The 19,967-nt window shown below is 41.8% G+C and overlaps 1 protein-coding gene across 3 annotated transcripts in view; it reads right to left on the bottom strand.

Annotated features, from left to right (window-relative positions):
• Nucleotides 1–19,967, bottom strand: part of Galnt18 (polypeptide N-acetylgalactosaminyltransferase 18) — a 309,335-nt gene that overhangs the window by 62,793 nt on the left and 226,575 nt on the right. The gene's annotated exons all lie outside the window — the stretch shown is intronic.

Genomic DNA, 19,967 nt, shown 5'->3' with positions numbered 1-19,967 from the left:
TGGAGGCATCACCATCCCTGACTTCAAGCTCTATTACAGAGCTATAGTCCTGAAAACAGCTTGATATTGGCACAAAAATAGACAGGTAGACCAATGGAATAGAGTTGAAAACCCTGATATTAACCTACATACCTACTTGATTTCTAACAAAGAAGCTAAATTTATACGCTGGAACAAAGAGAACATCTTCAACAAATGGTGCTGGAATAATTGGATGCTGGAATGTAGAAGACTGCAGATGGATCCATGTCTATTGCCATACACAAAACTTACGTCCAAATGGATCAAAGACCTCAACATAATTCCAGCCACGCTGAACCTTTAGAAGATAAAGTGGGAAATACCCTTGAATTAATTGGTACAGGAGACTGCTTCCTGAACATTACACCAGTAGCACAGACACTGAGATCAACAATTGATAAATGGGACCTTCTAAAACTGAGAAGCTTCTGTAAGGCTAAGGACACAGTCAGTAAGACAAAACGGCAGCCCACAGGCTGGGAAAAGAAATTCACCAACCCCACATCTGACAGAGGGCTGATCTCCAAAATTTACAAAGAACTCAAGAAGCGAGTCTCCAAAACACCAAACAATCCAACTAAACAGTGGGATACAGAACTAAAAGAGGACTCTAAAATGGCTGAAAGACACATAAGAAAGTGTTCAACATCCTTAGCCATCAGAGAAATGCAAATCAAAACAACTCTGAGATACAAATAGATAGGAACTCAAGGCCATCTTTGCAGAAGGAATTTCCTAGCATAGAGAATAAATAGATATCCCAATTCCAGGTGATGAGACCACTTAGAGGCTGAAAACACAGACAGTAAGTAAATCTAGGATCTGAGGCTCAAGGGACCTGTGTGACACAAATAGAGAGTATCAGAATGCTTTCAGAGGAGGCTACTGAGCAGAGTCTAGAACAGCATTAGAAACAGAGCAGAAACACCAGCACAGTGAAAAGGGAGAAGGTTATGGCTATACATTCCCCAGAAAGCCATTGACAGCAGCCATATGGCAACCATGTTAATGCCAGAGCGAGCTAGCTACTGAGGCCAGGACTCTAACCACTATTGCAGCCCTGGCCAGGAGATATGGTTGTTAGCTGGGGCTGACCCTCAGAGCATCCTGCTACAAGATCCTGAGAAGGGACTAGGCCTAGTTCAGATATTCCCATAGAGCAAAGCTCTAGAAGAAACCTCAAGGGCAGAGAGACACTACTAGCCAAGTGCCAAGTGGATCCATTCCCACGCGTGCTAGTGACTCTAATCACTTCTTTGTTTTGGAATCAAGATCTCTAACCTCATTATCATCTCTGGTGCTGAGTCTGAGTTTCCCACAAAGTCAAGGACCAACCTTCAAACAGTCAAATAAAACCTTATCCATCCCTGGTAAGAAGAGTCATTTCTCCCAAATAGCACGGCCCATTTGCTTACTTTTTGCATTTGGGCTATCGCTCTTTCAGTAACTGTGAGATACCGTCCTCTGTGGACTGCTTTCTCCTTCCATCCAGCTGTTATTCAGAGCAGACCCATGGACTGCGTTTAATTTTTACTTTGCTATATGAAGATGAGCTACTTACTCATTTAAAGTGTTTCCTTTTTTATGTCTCTAATCAGTGGCTGTTTCTTTCCTCTCTCTGAGGCTTAATCTAATCAGAAGCAAATCCCACACATATGAATGGTTCATTAGCCTGTCCCAATCAAATTCAAACTGGCTATCCATAACAGATGCCCCTCCTCCCCCAAAGAATGACATTGGCTCAATGTGTGCCTCTGAGCCAATGTCCAAGACAATTACCAGGAGCCCAGAGCAGCATTTATAAAACCAGAGCAACCAGGACATGGGAGGGAAGCATACACTCTGTTACTCCGAGGATAGGACTGGGCACAATCCGATGACAGATGGTTTTAGTGTCACTAAATGGGGTAGGTGGAAGTCAGACCCTGGAATTGGGCATCAAATGTATGAATCTGGCCCAAGAAGCTCTCCCAGGTTTGTTCCAGTGGGGCTCCCCAGTTTATCATTAAGATGTAGCAATGGGAGCAGGTGAGATGGCTTAGTGGTTAAGAGCATTGGTTGCTCCTTCAGAGGATCTGGGTTCAGCTCCCAGCACCCCCATCAGGCAGCTCACAACCACTTGCAACTCCAGTTTTAGGGGATTTGACACCTTCTTCTGGCCTCTGAGGGCACCTGCATGCACATGGTACACGAGCAATCACAAACACATAAATAAATATTTTTTAAAATGAGATTGTGGAAATGAAGACAAGGGACTCATTTTTTCCCAGAATGCAATTTGTTTTAAGAAGTTTATCTGTCATGTGCTTAAAATTCAGATAACAAAAGCTAATGTTAGAGGTTGAATGTAGACTTCCCTCTACAGACTCAACATATTTAAATGTTTTATTCCTATTTTGGGAGGCCTGGCTGGAGGGAGGGTTTTTGAGGGTGTGTCTTCCCTGGTTTCTTCCTGTTTGCTAGTCCAACAGGATGGTGGACTTCAACTCCCCTGAAACCGTGAGCCAAACAAACCTTTCTTTCTTGATTGGTGACACATTCTGCCATAGCAATGAGAAAACTAGCTATACAGCTGATGTGTTAGGACAACTTTGAAGGCATTTGTACATAACCAAATGAATTGTCAACTTGGGCATCTTCACAAATGTCCTTACCAAAAAGCACCTGGGTGACATTACATCAGCAACAGACTTTACAAAGGGAATCAGTGTCACAGATGAGCTTATTTGAAGGGGACTGTGCCAGTCATATCCCATCATCTCACATCATCCTTCAGAAGGAGAGTAGAAAATGGGCCCACAGTATGCCTCTTAGAAGACATGATATCACGGTTCTGAGCAAAGGCTTTGGGTCAAACAGGTTGGAGTGAAATCACCTAATTCCCATTTGCTGAACTGGTGCCTAGAGCCAATTCATCTCACCTTCTCAGTTTCCTGGTATGGAAAATGAGACAGAATTCCCACTTCCAAGAGCAGCTATGGGAATTCAGTGGGTAACTGTAGAGGTTTACTTCACCACCTAGCATGGGCTTAGCACCCACTCAGTATTTTCATGCTTACCTTACTGTCACTGTAAAACCCTCAGCTAAAGGCTCATTCATGCTGTGTGCTGTTCAGGGCAGGAGGAGAGCACAAGCCACAGCGGTGGAGACTGAAATGCCCATTCCATCTCACTTACATGTCACTCAAACATCTCAAGCTCATCTTGTCCAAACCAGAGTTCTTGATTTCCTTCTCTTCCTCCCCATTTGTCCTTCGCTCCCCTCATCCATGTAACAGCCCAAGCTTGAAACCCATAATTTGCCTGAATCATCATTTCCTTCTGTTCCATACCCAATACATCAGAAAATATAGTCAGTCCTTCCACTGAGTCCTGGCTTCTGGGTTCCCCCTCCTCACCACTGGCACAATATGAGAGAGAACCATTAAGGAGGTGACTAAGGCAAAATGATGTCATGGGTGGAACCTTGATCCACAAGGTGTCCTAAAGAGGAAAGGATGTGGTGATATATTATTTATGATTTATTAAAGGTTGCCTGAGGATTCAGAAAGCAAAGTCAGCCATAAGCCATAGAAGCCAGGCACATACCTTTAATCCCAGGACTCAGGATTAAGAGGTAGATGGATCTCTGTTAGTTCAAGGCCACCCTGAGCTATATGAAATTAATCCAGTTCTAAAGAGAAAAAGTTTACACAAAGATGATTTCAGCATTTGGGATCACACACCTTTAATCTCAGGACTCATGAGAGGTATTTAAGACAGGAACAGGATCTCAGAGCTGGCATTCATTCTCCAGCCACATTGAGGATAGGAAGACATTGAAGTTTCAGGCCTTTCCAGCCACACTGAGGAGAGGATAGAAGTCTGAGATTTGGTGGAGCCAGGATCAGCCCTTTCAGCTGAGGTAAAGGTAAGAGCTAGTGGCCAGCTGCTTTTCTGATCTTCAGCTTGAAGTTTAAATCCCAATATCTGTCTCTGGGTCTTTTAGTTTTTGTGTTACAAAAGGATACCAGAAACTGTCTTTCTGCTAGGGAAGACATGTTGAGGGATGCCTGACCAGGTCTGACTCTCCTGCACCCTGGTCTAGGCTCTCAGCCACCAGAATACCAAGAAAAGAAATGTGCAGAATCAAAGCCACTTACTGCAGTTGTGTTAGGGTGCTTGAGTTGATGAACACACTACACATAATTTATAGAATTATGACTTGATCCTTAAAACATTGTTTGTCCCATTATACCATACCATTATCTCTAAAAAGAAAAGATCTATTATTATTCTCTCATACATTATATCCTGACTGCAATTTCCCCTTCCTCCTCTCCTCCCAGTCTCTCCTCCCAGTCCCCTTCCTCCCTTCTTCCCCAGATCCACTTCTCCATTTCCTTTTAAAAAATGGCAAGCCTCCCAGGGATATCCACTGAACAGGGAATAGCAAGTTACAATAAGAGTAGGCAAAAACCCTCATAACAAGGCTAGATGAGGCAACCAAGTAGGAGGAAAAGGATCCCTAGAGCAGGCAAAAGAGCCAAAGATACCCCACTCCCACTGTTGGGAGTCCCATAAGAACACCAAGCTATACAACAATAAGGTATATGCAGAGGACCTAGCTCATACTCATATAGGCTCCATGTCCATTGAGAAGAAAGGGTCTTGGCTAAGACTGCATAACTATAACTGCATTGCAATAATGAGGAGGAGGGGAGAGGTGACCCAGTTCCTGTGGTGTGGCATTGATCTTTGCTCCAAGCCTGGGACATTAGAGCTATAATCAAATGGTTGCTAAGAAGCACCCTTCCAGCTCCTGAAACAAACTAGTGGACCAGCCCAGCTAAACAAAAGGCAGAAGAGGGATGGTGAGATGGCTCAGTGTGGTAAAGGGGCTTGCTACTAAGCCCGATAACCTGAGTTCAATCCCTGGGATTCACAAGTAGAAGGAGTTGTCCTATAACTTCCACAAGTGCCCCAACATCCACACAGACACACACACACACACACACACACACACACACACACACACACACACACACACAATTTTAAGGTTTTCTTTTTTGGGGGATTTGTTTGAAAGAAAAGAAGCAAAGAGGAGAAAAACAATAAGGAAGGTATCCCAAGGACTTTAACAGACATTTCTGGCTCCTGTTTTTTGTTTTGTTTTGTTTTGTTTTATTCATCTTTTAAAATTTTGTTTTGCCTTTTCCCCAAAATTGGGAAATCCAGTGTTGACACACTTTTACTATGTAATCCACAGTCTATGAAAGGATTCTATGAACTACCCCAATAATGTCTTTTATGGCTCTTTCCTCCCTTGGCCTTAGCTTATTCGGAAGGTAAAATTTCCTCTGAGTTGACTCCCAGAATCCTTTGTCAACTTCCATCCTGTACACATGCCTCATTCATACTGCTTTTCTATGGCTCCCTCATTGGACAGCACAAGGAACAAAGCCTCGGTGTGAAGACTCCTCCCAGCACAATCCTCCAAGGGTGCCTACCTTCTGCTCCCCACTGTTTCGAGCTAATTGCTTCATTATGTGCTTTTTAAAATTGCTTTGTTCTTTAGGGATTAATTTTGCACTTAACTTCACTAACCATAAAACTTTTACAATGTACTGTGAAGCTGCCTCTGTTTGGCTGCTGTGTGGCGACTGCAGAGACTCACTCTTGTGAGTCTATAACAGTTTGGCTGATGTGTAGGAATCAACATGCTATTTGGAAAAGGACAGTTTCAGACACCTCCTTGGAGATGTCTGAATAATTGCTTCTGGCATTGGCACCAAGATTCCCTTGTATGTGAAGGCTCAGACAAGTAGATGCCCATCAACCTAGAGATCTGGACCTAATAGGTATCAGGTAGCTTACATTTTTCTTGAAGGCCCTGGGGATTTGAGGTGCCATGGATACCATAACATCATGGCTCGGGGCAGACATTCCAATAGGGAAGAGAGAAAGAGAGCAACGGCTGACCATCCAGAAGGGAATGGGTAGAGCAGAAGCTTTCTCTAGTCAAGTCCAGGCTTTTCCAAAGCTCTGGCACTCGACTTTGTCCACCACTGGGCACTAGACCACCAGCCGTCAAGGAAACACCCCACTTCTCTCTCTGGTCAAAGTACCCATACATTTCTTGCTTCCTACCCTCTCTATTTCTATCACCACCTCTCCAAATCCAACTGCCCACTCCAAGGCCTTCTTATGGCGCATCCAATGTCCTTTGTTTTCTTGCATTCTGAGAGTTCAGAGAGGTAACTTAGAGTCTTTGAAATCAGACCAAACACCATCTCAGTCAAGTGCACCACTTCTCTGAGGGACTTGGGCAAGTGAGTCAAATTCCCCAAGTCTCAGTGATATGCCAGGGTTTAATCCCTGGTTTTAGTCCCTAGTATTTAAAAAAGCAAAGCAAAACAAAATAAAAACCAGTGGCAGGGCTCATATTACCCACACAACTCTCTCTCTCTCTCTCTCTCTCTCTCTCTCTCTCTCTCTCTCTCTCTCTCTGTCACTCTCTCTGTCTCTCTGTCTCTCTCTGTCTCTCTGTCTCTCTGTCTCTCCCTCTCTCTCTCTCTCTCTCTCTCTCTCTCTCTCTCTCTCTCTCTCTCTCTCTCACACACACACACACACACACACACACACACACATACCAAAAAACAAGCAAAAAGCAACCCACATATGTTATTCACCCACATTATTCTGAACCATAGCTCCAGCTGGCTTGGGGCAACCATAGACTTAGAAGCAATTAAATATTAAAATCTAGTTTAAGGTGTTTAATTTCTTCTGCCCCCAGGAATGGGAAGTAAGAAAATTCAGCTGTGTCTTGCCTGTGCTACCTTACATCTGTGGGTTTCCAAGGCTTTTTCAGGTAGGCTTGCATGTGCCTACACCTTAGCCTTCTTGAGTCTACCACAAACACTGGGCTGGGTTGGAAACTGCTGCATCTGTTGCTGAGAACACCGTGATGCTGAGATTCTTCAGACCTCTGTATCCAGGGTGAGCTCAGGTGAGAGCCTTAGAGTCAATCTGCTATGTGGGAGAAGTGACCTACTTCTAACTGTGGGCATGTGTCCTTATTCTGTTGCCCATAAAGTCATTGCACCCAATATTAGAGGCTCTAGAACTCTATAAGCCAATGCTGTGGCCAGGGATCTCTTAGCTCCAGAGTACCCACCATCACTCAAGTCATTGGCAAACCAAATGGGCATGGTGGTGCACACCTATAATTCCAGAACTTGGAAGGTAGAGGACATCCTCAACTATATAGCAAGTTCCAGATCAGCCTGGGCTACATATACCCTGTCTTAACAAAACATGTTGAAAAGCTAAGATGAACTGATAGCCTACCAAAAACTGACTTCTAGATAACCAGTGGCCAGTCCTCTTTTGACATTTGGTAGCTCTGCTGTATCTATTCCAGACTCTTCTTTTTTAGCATGACAACATAACTGAAGTGAATCAGTCCCAGACAAATATCACATGCTTTTTCTTACATGTAGAACCTAGACAACACACACACACACACACATACACCATGAAAATATAGGGGGGAGTTCTACTTGAGAAGGGGAAGTGGGGCTGAGAATGGAGAGAGAGGAATATGTGTGGGGAACAATATGGTTAGACTACATGGTATACTTGATTTAAAATGTCATTTTGAAATCTGTCACTTCATATAAAAACACACACCAATAAAGAGTGGTTTGTTATCAAATAAAGCTATGCCTCTGTCTTGCCTGCTTCTGCACATGTCTGCTTGTCCCTCCATGTTTCTGCCATGTTCTGATGTACAGCTGTGGTCACTCTCCTCTTTGTCTGTCAAGAATCCTGTAACTCCACCTCTCCCCCTGCCCCAGAGCTCTCCTCCTCTGTTTTACCTGCAAAAGGCAAGGCTCAAAGCTGGTAGCTGGGTAGCCAGCTCTTCTAGGGATCCTCATTCAACTCCCAGAGACAGAACATCCCCTGCCACCATCTTTAGTGCCCCTATGGGACACACAGGATTCTTCCTCACCAATTTGACCCTGCATGGGTTGGACTCTGCCTAGTGGCTTTGTTCAAATGATGCTCAGGATGAAGTATTCTCTTCAAGACTAATTTCTAATTTTATTTTACTAGTATTATCTTCACTGGGTTCACACTTTTAAAACTAATTTTCCAACCTGTGGCTTCTTCCACAGGATGCTTCTACACACACCAAACTGTACAACTGTGACCACCTTCACACAGGTTTGTGTGTGTGTGAACAATTCCCACTCAGTTTGAGTTCCTTCAATCAAATTTAGAGACCTGAATCTTAAATATTCATTTTCTCAACAGGATTTTTTTTTCTTTCTGTGTTTACTATGTTCATTTTCTGTAGCTTGTGTTCTCTTCCCTGTTACTCATATGTGATCAGTTACATTTAATTTTTGTTTTTGAGACAGTGTATGTGGCGGTTTGAATGAGAGATCTCCCACAGGCTCATGTATTTGAACACTTAGTCTCCAGTTGGTGGAGCTGTTTGAGGAGGTTATGAAACCCTAAGGAGGTGCAGCCTTGCTGCAGAAATTCTATCACTGGGGTGGGCCTGCAGAGTTGATGGCTTCACCCTACTTCCTGCTTGCTTTCTCTCCTTCCTGTGTAAGATTTCGATGCAATCTCTCAGCTTCCTGTATCTGCCACCACGCCTTCCCTGCCATCATGAACATTTAGCCCTCTGGAACTATAAACAAAATAGACTCTTCCTTAGTTGTGTTAGGTCATGGTATTTTATCACAGCAACAAAACGTAACTAATTAATGCATTGTCTCACGTACTCCCAGCTGGCCTCAAACTCACCATGTAGCTAAGGATGGCCTTGAAGTTCTTCCTGCTTCCACCTCTCTCATTTGAACTTTTAAAACTCAGAATTTATTTTCTTGTTTGTTTATTTCTTTAGTAATATCAGCTAAAAAGTGTGAGCAGGTACTCCAGGTTGTACACTTACTGCTATTGGAATTGATAGATCAAAGAACCCATAAAGGTTTAGCAGTCAAAGTGGAGAAAAGGTTTCAGAAACATAAAGCTCATAACACTGTTTTACCAGTGGGCAGTTAGACTAGTGCTTCAACCATGGTGACACCGATCATGGCGGACCAGGTTGATTCTCCTGGTTCTGGGGGTGGAATTGGAGGGCAACATATTAAGAAAAATGAGTCAGGTCTGTAAAGACATATACTGTGTTTCTCACATCTGTGGAATGTAGGCACACACACACCACACACACACACACACACACACACACACACACACACACACACACACACGTGCGCGCATGCATGCATGTACTCAGCGCGCTCAAAGGAAAACCACTTGGAAGGTGAAGTGAAGAAACAGGAAAGGATAAGGGGTGACAGGAAAAGGTACAGGAGAGTGAATATAGTCAAGGTACAACATCATTTTCATTATGAAAATTCATTATTATGAAATTCATCACTTTCCATATATGCACCACTTTGAAAAAGTCTAGGCTATTACACTCTTAAATTCTGTGTTTTGTGTTTTCTGAACATACTGCTGGTTGTTCACATTACACTGTACTGCAGTGTGCACCAGGTCCTTAGTGAGGCCAAGCAGCCCTGGAGCTGTGCTCTTAGACTTCCCATCTCCAGAACCACCAGCAAAAGTAAACTGCTATTCTTTTAAAATCCCCCACTCTCCAGCATTTTGCTATAGCAACAGGAAATGGATGAAGACGAAATGTGGCAGGGTATTCATGGAGAAAAGACTGGACCCATCCCTCATACTACGTTAAGACTGGTTTTGAAAAAAAAATCAGAGATTAAAATGTGAAACATACAATACAATAAATGTAGGTAAAGCTCTCAAAACCAGGAATGGTCAGATTTTCTTAAGTGCCTGGATAGGAAGGAAAAGGCTGATGATACATTTGATTGATTTTGAAAAAGCAGCCTTGGCTTGGCATGGCAATACAAGAAGTGGAGGCAGAAGGATTACAAGTTAGAGGCAAGACTGGGCCAAGTGGGGTCAAGGCTAGCTGTGGCTCCAGTAAGACTTTGTCTCAAAAACAAAACAAAACAAAACAAAACACACCAAAGCAAAGCAATCCTTTCACAGCAAAACCAGAAGCTGTATAACACATTTGGGAGGGAAGTTCAAATTATATGACAGACAAAGCATTACTGTTTCTGATGTGCAGATATCCTAAAAACAGAGATTAACAACACCCCTTTGATTTTTAGCTAGCCTGAGTCAGTTTTCTTCTTTTACAACACTGACTTTGAGTACTATTTGAATAAAAAGTTTGGCAGGGATATAACATATATAAGTTAATAGATGCCTCAAAAACAGTTTAAAATGGGTGGCAGCATTTTTATATAACATAATGTGGACGATGGATAGATTGTATGCTTTATAAAGAACACTTTACAGTTTATGGAGTATTTAAATTTATTTCTTCTTGATATAGTTGTTAAATTAATAATTATGATAATGAGATAATAAAGTATAAGGATGAATTAACTTTCAGGGCCAACATAAGCATGTTGAATCATCTTACTGTGTCAGGATAATAATATCTATCTTACCTATAGCTCTATGTGTGTGCACTATAAAGGGTAATTGTAAGGGAAGAACTCTGGAAATAGTGATGAGAGGCACTGGCTCTGCTGTTTAACAGATATAGAAGCACTAGACTATCTTCCTGCAGGAACTACCAACACTTATTTATTTATAGATAGGGTCTGGTGTATCACAGGCTGGCTTGGAACTCACTATGTGGCCAAGGATGACCTTGAACTTCTGAGTATCCCACCTCTACCCCATGAGTACTAGGATTACAGGGGTTAGTACTAGTTTCTGTGGTGCTGGGCTGAAACCCAGAGCTTTCCTTGGTCATGCTTTACCAATTGAGCCACACTCCCATCCATAGGTGTGTTTTTGATATTTGGTAACAATGTCTTTGTGAGGTCTACTCAGTCTCCTCCCCCGCTTTTGCTTCCTCCCTCCGCCCCCCCCCCCCCATGCCTGTGGAGTAGGGATTTTTCTGGGGCATGGGCAAGTGTGAACTAGGATCCCCATGGCTGAGAGAGAAGGTTTACAAGGGCTTGAAATCTATCTGGTGGACAAGAGAAGACTGCATGGGGTTAGAGTGGTCTTGGTCTGAGGTAGACAGAGCCCCCAGGTGCAAACTCTAGCTTTATTAGGTTGTTCAAGGCTATGGGGATAAAGAACTTTGAATGGTGCTATGTGCCTTCAAAGGTCAAAATGTGCAGCCAATCACCTAGACTTCTTCCCATCCTAGATGATTCTTGGCTCCATCAGGACAAGAGCCAGAATCATGTACAGAAAGAGGCTCACCTCCCAGTCAGGTCAGATGAAGAGGCTAAGAAACAGCAGGTAAAAGGGCAAAGCTCAAACTAAGGAATAAAGAATGAAGATAATGATTCAGTCTTAGGGACAGGTAGTTGAAGAACATTCTTGAGGATTAAAATGCTATTTAAGAGTCATCAGTGGGGGCTGGAGAGGTGGCTCAGAGATTAAGAACACTGGTTGCTCTTCCAGAGGTCCTGAGTTCAATTCCCACCAACCACATGGTGGCTCACAACCATCTCTGGTAGACTCTTCTGCCTCCAGGCATACAGTCAGGCAGAACACTGATATAAATAAATATAAAAAAGTCATCAGTGAAGGAGGCCATTGTCTGAAAGGTCAAACTATAAAGAACATTCCAAATTCTTTATAGTGAAATCCCAGTGAGAAAGTCTGGGTGCTCAGACAGGAGTCATGACTTGTGTATGTCCCATGGCTGTCCAACAAAGCCTTGTCTGTGGTTAACTCTCCTCCGTATGGTAACACCAAGCAGCTTAGTCCAGCCACAAATCACCACAGTGAGAGTATGGTGGAGGGGAGGTCCCTGTCTTCTGATGACCAGATCTAGACACTACGAAGAGAGATAGGGTCATGGCTGCTGTGGGGCATTCTTTCCTCCCCTTCTGACCTCTCTGGTTTCTGCCCAGGAGGATGGGTTCATATTAAAGAGTCCACTTGTAAGAACTAATTGCAGGCAAGGCTTCCCAGCAACTCCATATAGTTTCATTTAATAAACGTGTGTGTGTGTGTGTGTGTGTGTGTGTGTGTGTGTGTGTGTGTGTGTGTGTGTGGTGTATGAGTATCCCTTTTGTCTTATTGAACAAGCACACAAAATACAATTGAGAATTTTCTTTTATGTATCAGGACTGTTAAGATCTTCAGCAGTTATGCTATAAACCCGGACTCACCCTAGATGCTTAGCAACAGAAGATGAAAGCTGCTTCACTGTTGGGCACTTATCTCTACTCTATATGTTCAAATAATGTCTATACATTTGGAGTGTTTTGTTACTTGAGACTTTGGCAGTGTGTAATGGTAAAAACAACCTAGTTCTAGGTTTTTATTTGTGAGAATATTTTAAACTATGGATTCAATTTTTTTCATGATCACAGGACAGGTTTAGATATTGATTTCTTCTTGTCAATTCTTACAAATGTACCATTCCACAAATCTGTGTTGTTTATTGATATTTTCAAATTATAGCACAAACTTGTTCATTATATGTTCTTAATTGCAGGTATCCATATCAATGAGTCTTTTTGTACTCCTAACATTTATTTACTTTATCTCTATTAAGTGACTGCACTTGCAAGATTCCAACAACTACAACCACATCATCTTATAGGGCAGAACATGCTGTAAACACAAATTCTAATTGTGGACTCAGCACTCCTGCATAAGGAAGTAGAACGTGAGTTCATCTCTGCTTGCTTTTTATCTCTGTCATCAGTTGGTGATGCTGACAGACATTCATGAACTCATCAGGTCTTCCTTAAAGGGCTCAACAGCTAGACGAGCATACAAATGTCTGAATGCACAAATTAATTTTGTTCTCTGGAGGATGAGTCAAAGTGTAACCAAAAAAAAAATGCCACTTCTGGGTTCTGGGTTCTTTATAATCATGAACTACAGATAATTTCCTAGGGTGTGGCCCTTCTTATGCAATACAAATGCCAGTGTCTATCAGTGCTAGCTTCCTGGGCCAGTTCCAGGACTGTCTTCTACTCATCTTCAGCCTTTGAGGTCTTCAGTTCTAAAGTTTTCTCTCTAGGTCCTGGTCCACTTCCACCAGGGGGACAGCTTAGGAATGTGAAATGTGCAGGCAAAGCACCTTCTTGGTTATTTTCTTCTACTATTTTTATTCTGATTTTTTTCTGACTATTTATACACTATTAATATTCAGCTTTTATTTCTGATGGAAGAATGGGATGCCAGATAGTTTCTCTTAAACTAAATGTGAGCTGCACTCCTCACACAACACATGTGCCATGCATATTTATTATCAGACATTCAAGACATTTTCACATTTCCAATGCAATTTCTTTTTTAAATTATGGATTTTTGGAAGCATGTCTCATAATTGTCAAAGATGATGGTTCTGTATGTAATTTTTGATCATGGATTTCTAGCTTAATTCCATTTTGGTAGGAGAATGTGCTCCCTGTGAATAAAAACCCTTGCTATTTGTTGTGTCTTCTCTTATCTCTCAAGATGTGGTCAACATCCATGAATAATCTACTTGTTCTGGGAGAAAAATGCATTCAGCAACTTTCAGATGCCATTCAAATTCAATCTATTAACTGTATGGGTCTGTCAACTACTTGAGCTGTAATAAAGCTCTCCAGTGTGCTATCAGGGTTGCTGATGTCTCAGTGTATTTCTGCTGGGTTTTCGTTTTAAATTAAAATAATTATTTGATGTGTATGGAGTTTTGTCTACATCTATGTTAGCACATCCCATGTATGCCTGGTGACCACAGAGGCCAAAGAATGGCATCAGATCACCTGGGACTGGAGTTACAGACACTTGTAAGCCACCATGTAGGTGTTGGGAATCAGACCTATGTCCTCTGGAAAATCAGCCAGTGCTCTTAGCTGTTGAACAATCTCACTAAACCCTATGTATTTTTGCTGTATACAAATTTACATTGTTCAGTTAGTAACGTTTGAATTGACAACTAATAGATTCTAGATGAATTTCACATTTATCATTTTAGACCTTTTTATTGTAATTTTACTTCTTTCCTAAAGTTAATACAATAACTTTCTTTAGGCTAGCATCTGACCACTGTGAATTTTTCTATACTTTGGATTTTTATCATTTCTGTGTCTTATTTCAGATATGTTTCTTGTAAGTATCCCATTGCTAAGTAAAATTTAAGCTAGTTTAAAATTATTCATCTTTTGACTTAGCTCATGTAGATTGACTGGTATAACCAGGCCTGTGTTGTCTCTCTGCACAAGCTGTTTATACATCCATTTCTGTCTTGCTTATAGCATATTCATATTTAATTTTCCATCAACTGATTTTGAAGTCATATTTCTTCTTTCTAAACTTTTCATGTCATCCCTAGAAACTTTAACTTGTTTACTTAAGTTACCAAATATTAAAGCCAATCAGTAACCTTTCTATCACTAACAAATAGACATTTTATATTAAATCCACCCCAGCCTATATACTTTTGTTAACATGAATATAGTTTTAACAATCTCACAAGCAGTACTCTTGTGTTTCATTCCATTTCAAATTGTATTAGACTTATCTATTTACTATCAGTATTCTTTAATATCAGAAGTCCTTTGGGGATCATTTTTCTTGTCCCAAATTTAAATTTTTAAAAACTTATCCTAAAGAAGATCTTGCGTGTGTGTGTGTGTGTGTGTGTGTGTGTGTGTGTGTGTGTGTGTGTGTGTGTTGCCCTCCTTTGAGTATTATTTGGGGTACATACATATAACCTGACAACATCTTCTCAGCATATTGAAAAGGGAGCCTTTCATAGTTGTAGTGAAAAGTTGGCTGCTCATCACTGTTTTTTAGGTAGTTTCTCTTTCTCCTACTGGTGTAAGTTCTTTTTGACTTTGGGAGTCTGCTGTATCACCATATTTATGTACATATGTACAATGTATATCTTCATATTTACCCTAATTTGGACAAGTTGAGTTTCTATGAATTAGTATGTAAGTTGGGAAAATTCAAGACACTATTTACTAAAATAATTGCTTTTGCCCAATCCTTTCCTTTTACCCACTCCATTTGGAATTGTAAAATACTATACTTTCTCTATTCTACCTAACCCTCCACCATAGATAATTTTTATTTTTCTTTCTGGGTTGATTTTGAATGATTCCTTTAGATTTACTGTCTAGTTTGCTAGTTTTAGTATATTAGTAATGTATTTGTTCAACCCATCCACTGAACTCTTAGCTTCATTTTATATTTTTCACATTTCAAAATTTATCCTAGCAAAACTAAACACTATGATTTAGCTATAAAATGTCTCCAAAGGCTCATGTAGTAATTGATTGGTAGCACTACTGAAAGGTAATTGGATTATGAGGGCACTAACCCATCAATAGATTAATTCACTGTTGAGAGCATAGCTGAAGGGGGCTAGGAGGAGGTGGGGCCTTGTTGGAGAAGTGTGTCATAGAAGCTGTGCCTTTGAATGTATATCCTGTCCATAACTACTTCATCTTTCTCCCTTTCCCTCCTTCCTGGACACTGAGAGGTAAGAGGTTGCAATGATTGGTGTTGATTGTCAGTTTGACAGAATCTAGATCACCAAAGAGACAACCCTCTGGGCAAGTCTGTGAGGAACCATCTAGACTGGATTAACTGGGGTGAAGCATCTCCCTTCGGGTAGACAGCACCATTCCATGGCCTGGGTCCTGGAGAGCATAAAAATGAGAGCAAACTGAACACCAGAGTCTGTTTCCCTCTACTTCCTGACTGTGGCCCCCACAGACTTGTTTGAATAAGGCAAATAGGGAGGTGGCACTATTAGTAGGTGTGGCCTTGTTGGATGGAGTGGGTGTGGCCTTGTTAGAGAAAGTGTGTCACTGTGGAGGCAGGCTTTGAGGTGTCCCATGCTCAAGCTACACCCAGTGTGGCACATAGTTGCTTCTGCTGCCTGCAGATCAAGATATTGAAGTCTCTGCTCCTTCTCAAGCATCATATCTGCCTGCATACCAGCATGCTCCCAGCCATGATGATAATGGACTAGACTTCTGAAACTTTAAGCCAGCCCAATTAAACATTTCCTTCATAGGAGTTGCTTTGGCCATGGTGTCTCTTTTCTAGCAATAAAACCCTAAGGCACTGACTATGCATGCAGTGTGACCAGCTGCCTCAACACAGCTTCCCCTTCATGATCAAATGCATCCACATGCTGCAATAAATCCTTTACATTGCTTCTTGTAATAGCAAAAATAATGTAACTACTACAGTCTCCCTGCTTCACCATATCCTCAGTGCCATGATATTGTGCCTCATTCCAGGATGAGGAACAATGGAGCCAAGAAACGATGGATTAAAACTTCTGAAACCACGAGCCAACATGAAATATCTCCTCCTTTAAGTTGTTTTTCACAGAAGTTCTACTGTCATGACAAAAAAACTAAACATAAATTACTTGCAAAGCCACTTCTTATTCATATTTTTAATTTTCTTTGGAAGAGTTTACAATATAAATTTTTAGGGACTGGAGAAACAGCTCAGTGCACTTGTTACACAAGGTTGAAGACCCAAGTTCAGATCTCAGCACCCACAAAAGCGTGGCCTCAAGAGAATAAGGAGAGTAATAGAGTAGGTCATCAGACATCCTCCACACATGTGCACAGGCGCAGACACCTACCCACAGGTGCACATACACCACATCTATATGACACACTCTCACCCACATACAAACACATATGCACACAATGAATAAACTGATCATTATACAACATATTTTCCATCCTTTGTCTGATTCAATACTTTGAAGGCTTTTAAAAAAAGATTTATTTATTTATTTTGTGTACAGTGTTCTGTATGTATGTATGCCTACAGGCCAAAAGAGGGCACCAGATCTCATTACAGATGGTTGTGAGCCACCATGTGGCTGCTGGGAATTGAACTCAGGACCTCTGGAAGAACAGCCTGTGCTCTTAACCTCTGAGCCATCTCTCCAGCCCCTGAAGACTCTTAAGATCTAATGTGTCTGTTGCTTTTGCAGTATCTACTCTTTATGCTTTTCCCCCCTCTTATGTTTTCTATGATGTTAAAAACCTGTCATCTTTTGTTCCATGGACCTCTAGCTGTGGACATTTTGTAGCCTGGTTAAGATTTTTTCCCCCACAAATGATTTATACTTTATATTGAGGAAACAGGCCTTTGAGATCCCAGCTCCATGGGAGGTGAAGCAAGCTCATTGTACACAGTTGAGAGAAGGGACATTTAAATGTCACCATGTTCCTCAGATATCATGTACTCCTCTGAATTTTTTTGTCTCTGAGTTTTTTGGATCACTCTAATGAACTACCATGTGAGATTGCTAAATTAAAAGAAATGTATTTACCCACAGTTGTGGGTTCTAGAAGCCCCAATCAAGGTGTGATGCTCAAGGGCCACATTCCCTCAAAGCCTCTAGGGAAGAGTCCTGTCTACCTCTTCCAGCCTTAAGAATTCCTTGGCCTGTGGTATCCCAACTGCAACCTCTGCCTCTAGCTTCACATGGCTGTGTTCTTCCCTGTTCATCTTTGTCCAAATTTTCTTCTTAAAAGGACACTTTAGATTAGTATCCAGTGTGACTTCAGTCTAGCCTGATTACACATGTGAAGACTATTTGCACATAATGTTACATTCCTAGGTAAGAAATTAAGATTTCTGGACATTTTGTGAAGGGATTCAATTCAGCCCATACTAGTTTCTACCAATTTACTAAGTCCTTGCCAGCTCCAAGACACATTTTTTATGTCCTTAAACTTTCTGAGCCACAAAGTATACAACTTTTCAGTCTTCTGTTCATCTCTGCTCTTATTTCTTACTTGTTCATCCTGCTACAATGGGTCTCTCCTTCCTCACTGTCTTGTAGACTCAGAAATCAGGGATGGGGCAGAGAACTTACCTAGAATTGAGTATAAAATAAGAGAAAGGCTTTAAAGGGAGACCCAACATGAAAGGCGGAGTCTAAAGGAGAAAGAAAGCACAAACATTGTAATACTTCTTGGGGAAGGGGTCTCAAAGGAGTCAGGTCCTGGACTTGATCACTGTGGTGTATCTACTGAGCCATCACAACCTGGACTTGAGTCCTCTCTGTATTTTACAAATGTCATGACCTGGGAGCATGTACAAGGTCATAATTTCTGTTTCCTCAACTGATAAAGAGGGATGTCATAAGAAGTTCTACTTTGGGGTATTCTGTGGATGGATATCATTTTTTAAATGCCCTGGGGTTAGGAAGAGGGCTCAGCTACACAAATGCTTAGCATACCAGCATGAAGATCAGAGTTCAGACCCCCAGAGCCCATGTGAATGTTGCTGTAGTGGGACGCCTGTAGTTCTACCCCCAGAAGGCTGAGACTAGATCCCCAGAACAGGTTGGCTAGGCAGACAAGCCCTATGTGAGTGCTAGGTTTGATTGAGAGCCCCCACCTCCACCTGACTGAATTCAGTGGGAAAGACAGAGGATGATTCTAGACATCATTGAATTCAATGGGAGAGAGATGGAGGATGAGTCCAGACATCAACCTTGGAGCTTCCACATGCAGGAGCTCATGTGTGCATGCACACACACATATCCCCACACACACACATATACACATAGAACATGGAAAAAGAAAAAAAAGAATGCCTAACAAGATTCTAAACATACAGCAGGTGTTCAATATGTGAAAAAATATTTTCTATTTTCATGTTCCAAAATAGGTAAGGGCTTTTGCACAAGTTGCTACTGCATAAGGTAGGTGTGATGAGCAATGGCTTTCACTTTGGCACAAAATCCTGAGGGGTTATTAGAAATATGATATTCTCAGGAAGGAAACTGAGGCACTGAGATCTTAGCTCATAAAGCACAAAAGAAAAATAGATAGCAATAGCCACACATAGAAGGTTATCCCAATGGAAAATGATCAGAGATTCTGCACCCCCTCAAGGAGGAACCAGAATACAAATGAACTGGTTCCTCCCTGAGTACTTAGTTCCGCCACCTTACAGGGGCTGGGCCCTGCTTTAAAAGCCTCCTTTTCCTTTGCCATCAATGATGCTTCATCTCTGTCCAGTGGGAGGGGAGAGATGGAGGGAAAACAAAACCTGAAGATGTTTTATACTTTATTTGAAACCCTGAACACGAAACTACCCAAAGATATTTTAACACATATTCAAGAGCCTCACCCAGGCCCATACTCTAAAATAGCTTTATAATTTAAGGAAGGAAAGCCAGACATCACCACCACTCTGTGATTGACTCACACATACGTTGGAAGCAGAGTTCACAAATCTAATTCCTTTCCCCATTTCTGGACATTTTTACCCAGAGAACACAAGTGACCGGAGGCGGTGCTGCCCGCTCAGCCGATTCCTGACAGCTGCTCCTGGTGAAACAGATTGTGTTTGGGGGCAAGCATTTATCCAAGAGCAGGGCTGAAATGAGATGGCGAGGACGCCAGCGGGTGGTGAATAAATGACCAGTGGAGGGAAAGCTGGAGAAATGAGGGTGATTATGCAGGCGCTGTCCTCTATGAATACATTAGCTCCCCATCAGACTGTGCATTCCCACTGCCTCTAAAGCAATTGCTTGGAGTGCCAGTGAATACAGGTGTCTGAAGTATTTTCCAAGCTCAGCTTCATAAGGCTATTCCTTCAGCCAGTCCTCAAAGCCTAGTATTAAGTCTGGGATGAATTGGGCCCCAGACTGTTAGGTCCTTCAGGTGTTATGGGATGCTCCCTGTCAGAATCTGGTCCTCCTTGCAAGGGTTAAGGAGAGGGTTGTCCAGGGCCAGTTGCTTACTCTGTGGAGTGGGAATATGAGGAGATTAAAGGTAAGGGGAAAGTAGATTCTTAAGTGGGAGCTAAAGGTCTAGACCTAGAAACAACAGATACACATACTATGTTCAAAGTGACAAAGATGGTCAACT

The sequence above is a fragment of the Cricetulus griseus genome, chromosome 3, assembly GCF_003668045.3.
Source record: "Cricetulus griseus strain 17A/GY chromosome 3, alternate assembly CriGri-PICRH-1.0, whole genome shotgun sequence".
In the NCBI taxonomy this organism is placed as follows: domain Eukaryota; kingdom Metazoa; phylum Chordata; class Mammalia; order Rodentia; family Cricetidae; genus Cricetulus; species Cricetulus griseus.
This window is presented reverse-complemented; position numbering and strand designations above follow the sequence as displayed.